We start from the raw sequence: 9,260 nt of genomic DNA on the forward strand, positions 1-9,260 counted from the left end.
ATGTTCCTAAAGATCTGACTGCAGGTTTCAGGAAGTCTTGAGGCTTTAACACTTTCTTTGTCTTTAACCGTCTGTCATCATTCAGTCAGTATGGAGCTCAGTCAACTTCTTCTCGTGCTTTGTGAGTGTTATTTTATTTTTGTGTATTTCACTGGATGATAATTGCTATTATTTTCTGAATAGGATCATGTGAATAAGTGTTCCTTAATTTTATTTTCCTTTTTTTTCTTACTGATGTCAGAATTTAAAGTCCAGCTCTAGTTTTTCATATATGAGTGAAAGATGAGTTTGAGAGAAGAAGTGTGCAGTTAGTACTTTGTGTGAAACAGTAATGCACTCTGTTGTGTTGTAGATGATTGTAGAGTCATTCAGTTTTGTGTTTTGAAATGGTGTTGAATTGGTTGCAAAGATTTGTTTATATTTATTGTCTCTGTTGCTATGTTTAGACATTAACATTAGTGGTAACACTTTAGAATACTGTTCCATCATTAATGAATAACTACACAGGAACAAATAACTAAAGTACAATTAACATTCTAGAAACTATTATTAACTAACAAAAAACGTATAGCACTCAGTTCAAAGTGGTAGCTCATTTTTCATATATTCCGGAGAACTACTGTATAATTAATGTGGATTATGAATAATATATGACTAATTCAAAAGAGAAGATTAGGGTAGACCCCCTAGTAATGACTCAAGTGTTATTAAATCCTTTATTTGGATCAGTAATCACTAGTAATGACTCTATTACCCGATGTGAGTTATCATGATGTGTGGTTGGTTGGTGGTAAAAGTACTGCAGTGACCAAAGTAGCGCAATGACCATATTCCAAATATCAAAACTCTAAATATTTCATTACCATATATAAAATTCACTGTTATGAATATTGATCCTAAACAGCTAAAAAGTTTCCAGTGGCCCGCCGTCAAAAAACCTTACATCTAGTGCATTTGTTTCATATAGAATGCAAAATGATTCAATACAAGCATTTCAGGCAAACTGTAATTTATGCAACATTTCAAACCTAGGAGTACTGTAGTTCACTTTAAAATTAAAATGTCCTAAAAAGTTACTCATCCCCATGTCATCCAATATGTTAATCTCTTTATTTCTTCAGTCAAAAAGAAATTATGGTTTTTGAGGAAAGCATACCCAGATTTTTGTCCATATAATAGATTTCAACAGTTACCAAAAAGTTGCAGTGTCAAAGCAGCTTCAAAGGGCTCTATATGGTACCAGACGAGGAAGGAATAAGGGTGTTAACTAACAAAACGATCAGCCATTTAATAAAAAAAAAAAAAGAAAAAAAAAAAAAAGAAAAAAAAAATTATATGCTTTGTCCACCTTATTTTTCAGCGTGGAAGTAAGCCATTTTCTGTCAATGTGCAAGACTTCTAGTTCATTAGCCGCTATAGGAAAAGAACAAGAAAAATAAGAACGTGCAGTAAACAGTTAAACTGTTTGAACTACAAACCAATGTAGCAAATTAGCTCCAAAAGTGAATATTTATGATGAATTATAATGATGAATATTTAGATTAGATTTTAGAATTAACTGTAGCAGAATGGATTATTTACAATTATTTGATCTGTCTGTCCACCGAGCAGAATAACATAACCATTAATCAATTTTAGAAAAGGTTATTTTCCTGGCCAAGGAAGAATAACTGCTCTACTTGTGTACTAACTAGTAGTGGGTTAGCATGTAACAAGATAGCAAACATTCAGTGACTTTGAGTTGTGGGCAGCACACAGAAACAAATCGATTGTGAATATAAGAGATTTAATAAATGAACCTATAGCTAGCATATAACTAAACCAAGCAAAACACCAATGTATATATACAGAATGAAGGAAAGTAAAGAAAATGGATAGAAGAGCAAAAGAATGGCAGTATTTAACATAAATTAACCACAACCTAATGAGAATCATTCAAGAACCAAAAATCACCTTAAAAAGGGGCTCAGACTTAAACACGCATCTTAATAGTTGTAAACAGTACTTGCAATGGACATTCTTGATGAATTCTTATTAGAAGGAAGCTGGATATTTTTTCATGTGGTCCTTCTGAAGATAGGAAAGAGATTAATATATATATATATATATATATATATATATATATATATATATATATATATATATATATATATATATATATATATATAGTCTAAATTAATAAGTGTGTGTGTGTGTGTGTGTGTGTGTGTGTGTGTGTGTTGTGTTTTGTGAAAATGTGATTTTTGGTGTCTGGCATCGAGGGACATCTAGTTATCTCAGAATGTGTTTGAAGTTGGATGGGGAGACCCAAAAGAAGGTCTGCTCAGTTTCTTCCAGATAATGGGGGTAAACCTTGCCATTAAGCACCCATATAAATGTAAAATATGGGGCCAGAGTCTGTAATTTATATGCAAATGTAAAAGGCTCAAGGAATCCCTAAAACATAAAGCCCAAATGATTGTACATTATTCTAAGCAGATGTTACACCAGTGTGTTCATATTTAAGATAATACATGAAAATATAGTAGCCTAACTTATCGAAATACAGATTTGTTTTCCTCAGAAATTTTTGTGTACTTAAAAATTTCAGGTTATAAAGTGAAGCTATAAAACATTATTATTTTTTTTTTCATTTATCTTTTAATTATTGCAAACTTTATTTTTTTGCAAACAAAGTGGATTTACTATTAATATTCAAACATGGAAGAAATGTTGTGTGATTATTCCTTAAAAATAGTGTTTGTTTAATTTTAGTTGTAGTAGTAGCAGTAATAGGCTATGTGCCTATAACTATTTTTCATTAGGATGTACAATGTCCTCAAATCAAACCTGACTTTTTTGTTGGGTTGCCGTGAATACCTTTACCGCTCTGGTTTTGAGATATGATGCTAGTTTTACTCAATCAAATGGTAAAATGCTCATGAAGTGACTCTCAGAGCAGTTCTGGAGATGATCATGTGTTTATGTCCTCATTTAGTGAGACAGCAGATGCTGAAACTGCATGTCTGCACCATTTATTAATAGAGACAGGAAGATAGAAGAACATGCAGAAATCATATTTAAATTGACTTTTATTGCTTCATATTTACAGATACTAGTCTGTATCGTGGTTTTATTTAAGTCTAATGACCTACTTTTGATTAATTCATTCAGAATTTGACAAATTCTGTGACATTCCATGTTCTGTATTTTTCTGACTGGATAAAGTCTACTGTAATTTTTCTTGTTATCATGCGGCTACTTGCACATGTGAACATAAAATATCTTACATACCACTTCTGGTGAAGGAGCCAGTGTAATGCAAATATATCTGAAAAGTCTGCGCCATGTTCTCGCCAAGAGATCTCGTCACACTCCTAATGTCTGGTATGTGTGCACAAATATAATTAAATTATTTAAAGTAATTAAAATGAAAGGGGTCATCAGGTGATACATGCACTTTTAAAAGTAGTTTGAACTGAAATGTGTGTTGGCAGTGTGTGTACACAGCCACGCTATAATGATCAAGTTCAAGTTGAGCTTTATTGTCGTTCTGCTACATGTGGGGACATACAGTGAAACGAAATGTCGTGCCTCAGGACCACAGTGCTACATAAATACAGACATAACACATAACAATGAAGTAAAACAGTATCAACCTATACACAACAAACCTAATGATAGGTTTTGACTATAAATATACTATATTATACTAAATACTATATATAAATGTTTACCTATTCATAAGCTAAAAAATACAGACTATATGAATGCTTCACATAAATATGTATCGATACACAACTAACCTACTGACATATTTTGAATATGAATAAACAGGTGCATCATCACAATAAATTAGTGCCTGTAAATTAAATTAAATTAAAGTTAATTTATGTCAGTAATTCAATTCAAATTGTGAAACTTGTCTGTTAAATAAATTCAGTGCACATAGACAGATTACGTCTACGGTTCTTTTAATTGTGATGAATATTGCTCACATTAAACAAAAACCCACCACTTTACGATCTCAACAAATTAGAATATGGTGACATGCCGTGATCAGCTCCACACGGTCAGCTGGAGCTCAGTGATCACATATCCACCGAGAGCAGTCTCACCTTGACTAGTCCTTCTGATTTTTTTCACTGGCTCTGATGTCTCTTTAGTGGTTAAACATAAAATATAATTCATTTTGGGGAACTGGTAATCTTTGGACTTTATTCAATTTATTTATATGTTAAAATGAAAATAAATAGAGGCAATTGATATAAAATTTTGTTTCATTGTAATGGTTGTATTTATACACATTTCCCTGAACTAAGTAAATTTATGCGGCTATTATTATGTTTAAATTAAAAATGAAAGGAGGCATTGGTAGAGCTGTAGTCAAGTCCAGCTTTGTCAAGTCCAAGTCCAGGACTAGTCAAGACCGAGTCCAAAGAGGTTCGAGTCCAAGTCAAGGCCGAGTCCAAATGAGAGAAAAAAGGGTCCTCTTCAAGACTACATACATAACTACGCATAATATGTAATGCGAGAGACAGCATACTGTATCTCCTATTCTAAGAAAATAATTTTACATGATTATTTGTAATGATCAAAAAGCATGTGCAAAGTAAAAACTCCAAACTAGATCCTGGAAGGGCCAATGTCCAGAAAAGTTTAGCTCCAACTGGCCTTAACACACCCAGAGTAACTCTGATAGATGGAGAGTGAGAAGATACAGTAAACAGATGGAAGATTTTTCATCATCAGTGTGGGGATCACAAACAGCTACATGTACAATCAACTCCACCAACACATCAGACACTGGAGTGTACTGGTGTCAGTCTGAATCTGGAGAGAAATATCATCCTGTTAATATCACTGTACACTGTGATTCTGTGCATATGTATTTAATCATTTGGTAACACTTTAGTATAGGGTCCAATTCACACTAATAACTAGTTGTTTATTAGCATGTCTATTATTAACATATTGGCTGTTTATTGGTGCTTATAAAGTACATATAATGCATAACATCCATAATCCTACCCAATACCCTAAACTTAACAACTACCTTATAAACTATTAATAAACAGCAAATAAAGGGTTAATTGAGGCAAAAGTCATAGTTAATGGTTAGTTAATAGTGAGAATTGGACCCTAAAATAAAGTGTGACCAATCATTTCACTGGAAGTTAACATATCAAGGGGAAGTGTTAAATACAATTCAATTAAATTTACTAGATCACACTTTTACTGAGTGCTAGGGGATTGTTCTACATAAAAGGAGGATCCCCCATATTTAGGGACCAAGATAAAGAATTGGTCTGTATTTGACTTGGGCCGGTAAGCAACTACCTTGTTATCCCCTAGCAAACACCCAGAATACCATAACAACCATATAACAACACACCTAAATACCATCTGGACACCAATGGGCAGTGTATAAAAATGTAGTTCTGTCAGGAGAAAATAATTAACTTGTTTTTATTGTAGTCACAGCACTGTTGAATTATTCTTACTGTTTGCAATCAGCACACATTTCTTCTGTTTCTGTAGCTGGTGTGATTCTGGAGAGTCCTGTTCATCCTGTGACTGAAGGAGATACTCTGACTCTACACTGTTTATATCAACATTCAACTCCACCAAACCTCAGAGCTGATTTCTATAAAGATGGATCACTCATCCAGAATCAAACTACAGAGATGATCATCTCTATTGTCTCAAAGTCACATGAGGATTTCTACTACTGCAAACACAAGAGCTGGATCTCAGTCAGAGGTGAGAGTCAATAGAAACTGTGAGCTGATTTATTTCTTCTTATGCTCTCTTTCAGATATAGTACATGATAAAGTGCTTGTGTGTCTGTTTTTCAGTGTTTCATTCAGAATCTCAGATCTCGGTCCTCCACACACTCAGTTCTGTTCTGGCAGTTTGTCAATATCTGCTAGTGACAGTCGTGCTGATTTTCAAATGCTGCAGGATGAGAGGTGAAACATCTGACTGATTTATTAGAAGTCATATTTAAATGACCCAACAAAAACATGCATACCCATTAAGTAAATACTGAGAAGATTGTGTGTGTGTGTGTGTGTGTGTGTGTGTGTGTGTGTGTGTGTGTGTGTGTGTGTGTGTGTGTGTGTTATTTAACAGTTACTTCTGTCGAAGAGGAAGAAACTTCAATGTGATCATCTTCTGCGGGGCCACTGCTGGCTAAATAGGTGCCCTAAGCAGGACTGAATTGTTGTGCCCCCTTCCTATATATATATAAAACACCCACAATAGGGGTCAAAATAGAACTTTAATAAAATATTAAAGTAAATAAATAAATAATATTATTTAAAAATGGCATTTGTTCCTCTTGACAGTTACCTATGGTTATGACTTTATTAATACAGTTGTCTAATTTATGTTGTAGTCTTAAGTATTCTGAAATCATGCAAAATAAAATCAAGCAGTTTTACTATGAGAAAACCATGGTTTATTTTTGTAAGGGTAATATTAACAAAAGCAGTCCAAAAGCAAGAAACATGAAAAACACTAGGGAACACAAGAAAGCAGGGTGACATAAACCAAGGACTCCATAGAAACAGATAGAAACAGACCGTAGGTGTTTCTCAATGTCAAGGAAGGATCCTCGGAAGCCATTATTTCGAGGATGCTATGTCATCGACATCCGTTGACTGTTCCAATGTCGAGGATCCTCGGAATTTCAACCAAGGACTGAGTCCTTCGTTCGAAAAATATCCCATACACAGGAAAGGATGCATGTGTATCCTTCGCGCTCTTCGCGCTCTCAAATCACCCACAATCCCATGCGCGCACTCGCGCAGCTTTGCTATCTTGTTCTAAAATTCAAAAATGTCAAAAGTTAGCGGAGTCGGAGTGTTAACGGTTTTTATTTACATTGCCAAACACTTGTTATAACTGTAGTAAATATAAGTAAAGTTTAATGTTTAAATGCCAGTACAAATTACTACCATATTGAAATTTTAAATTATAGAAATACAAATGGTTAACTGAACCGGACCTGTCATTTAACAAATATTAACTTGGTTGCTTCATCTGCATTTCTTTTATAAATAATTAGTTAAGTTGTCCAAAGTAATTTAACGATACCATTTAAACAGACCTTTTCACTGACGTAATGACGCAATTATGTGCACTTGCTAGGCTGTTCCATTTACGTGTTCTCCGAATGCTAAAGAGGAGTCTCGCCTAGCCTCTGAAGGAAGTGACTTGGAAGGATCAGTCCTACCAAGGAAGTATCCTTGACATTGAGAAACGCCTCAGGTATATATGGACAGGTGAAAATGATGAAAGTGGGGACAGCTGAGTGCAATTAACAGGTGTGCAATTAACAGTGATGAATCAGACAAAGGCTTGTGGGAAATGTATTGCCTGCAGTGGGGTGACTCTATGGGGAAGTGAGACCACTAGTGGACACCCAGGAAAACACAGACCAGACACTGTGACAGATGTCTTGTAGCCATAGATGTCCATACATCAATTATGAGCATTCAATGAAAACATGAGGAGCGAGCAGTCGCGAGCATGGATGGGGGAATAGTGGTGCATGTTTTTTTTTTTTTTTTTTTTACGTTTTTTGAGCAACTGGGATGGTGCCTCCCTGGGAGTTGATCCCCTATGAGGAGAAACAATAATGTACAGTACGTGGAAAATAATGTTTTTTTTTTTTTTTTTTTTTTTACCAACATCATATGACTTCTTTAATATTCATGTTTTGGTTTATTTAAAATAAAATGCCTTTCTGAGGCCTGAAAACACAGTGACTGTCCATTCCAAAATGTTTAACAAGTTTATACAATTCTTCCTGTCCTAAAGTAGAGAATGAGTGGAACTTTTCATTTGGGGATCTATAGTTTGTTTTCTTTTAAAAGAGAAGAAAAGTAATCAGATCTAGCAGTTTTTAGTGCCTTTCTGTAGGATAGGGTTCTTTCCCACCAAGCAATACAAAATACCTCTAGTTATGTTTTCCTCCAGCTGCGCTCCATTTTAATAATAATAATAATAATAATAAGTTTTATTTATATAGCGCCTTTCCAGAGCTCAAGGACACGTTACAATAAACAAACAACAATAAAGGCAATTTTCCGGCCTGCTTTCTTTAAGGTGTGAGTATGCTCATTATACCACAGTATCAGACCGCTTTCCCTAATCATCCTTAAGTTTAAAAGAGCAACCGTATCTTAAATGATAGGAAGGAGAGAGTCCATAGTTTCTGTTAAAACATCAAGTTGTTCTGAGTTTTTTTTGGATGTGCTAAAGAATTGAGATAAATCTGGAAGATTACTTACAAAGCAGTCTTTTGTGATAGAAGTGATGGTTCTACTGTACTTGTAACAAGGAGTAGAATTTACAGTTTTAGCTCATAGAATTAAAAATGTCTATGAATGCTGATCCCAATGCATCTTTTTCATTATCAACATATTCAGGGCGGCACAGCATCAGCTGCTAAATTCAAATCAGTGGACATATTTGGGCACCTTAAATGGACACATATCTTGAGTATGCATTATGATTGTAAGAGATTACAGCAATCTACAGCCAACACTGAATGGCAATAAGAATGTATACTTTTTCTTCCAAGGAAATCAAAATAATTTTCTCCTACCTTTATTGGAATATTGACACTGTCCTAAAAAAACATAGATTAGACAGTGTTTACATAGTGTTTACAGTGTTAACCATGGAATGATATTCCGGACATTATTCAAAAGGAATTGCAAATTGTATTTGCAATTGTATACATTGTATACAAAAGTATACATTGTATTTGCAATTGCTTTTTCAATTTGTGGACGCATACAATGTGACATAATCCAAACGCAAATGCAAATTACTAATGATGCTGTTAGTCAAGGCCACAAACACATTTAACCTGTCCAAAACCAAATGGCTTCTGAGTAAAAGGAAATCTGTACCTTATGAACTGTCGTCAAGTTGCTGTGCGAGTGTGAAAATGTCCTCCACAATTTCACAAGTTACTTCCATTTTTCAAAACATTCTGCAAAATCGTCTATTAATAATTGTTTATTACCGTCGACTTTGAGTGACATCACTTCCCAATGCAAACACACCCAATAAAATGGCCCCACCCCTGTCACTTGATTGACAGGTTTCCGTGCAGACGTCGGAAATTCAAATGCAAAAGGAATTGCGATTCCATTTGAGTTTTGGCAGTTTACATGCACAGTACAGAGAGAGCGAAAACCAAATGTGGTAATTAATATTGCTATTTAAATATGAGAGGCTCATAGCTCATAAGATATGGAAAA

The 9,260-nt window shown here is 34.5% G+C and overlaps 1 protein-coding gene across 1 annotated transcript in view; it reads left to right on the plus strand.

The window, feature by feature from the left end:
* Positions 1-9,260, plus strand: part of LOC127953780 (basement membrane-specific heparan sulfate proteoglycan core protein) — a 287,372-nt gene that overhangs the window by 124,393 nt on the left and 153,719 nt on the right. The gene's annotated exons all lie outside the window — the stretch shown is intronic.

This window comes from Carassius gibelio, chromosome A3, assembly GCF_023724105.1.
Source record: "Carassius gibelio isolate Cgi1373 ecotype wild population from Czech Republic chromosome A3, carGib1.2-hapl.c, whole genome shotgun sequence".
NCBI classification, from domain to species: domain Eukaryota; kingdom Metazoa; phylum Chordata; class Actinopteri; order Cypriniformes; family Cyprinidae; genus Carassius; species Carassius gibelio.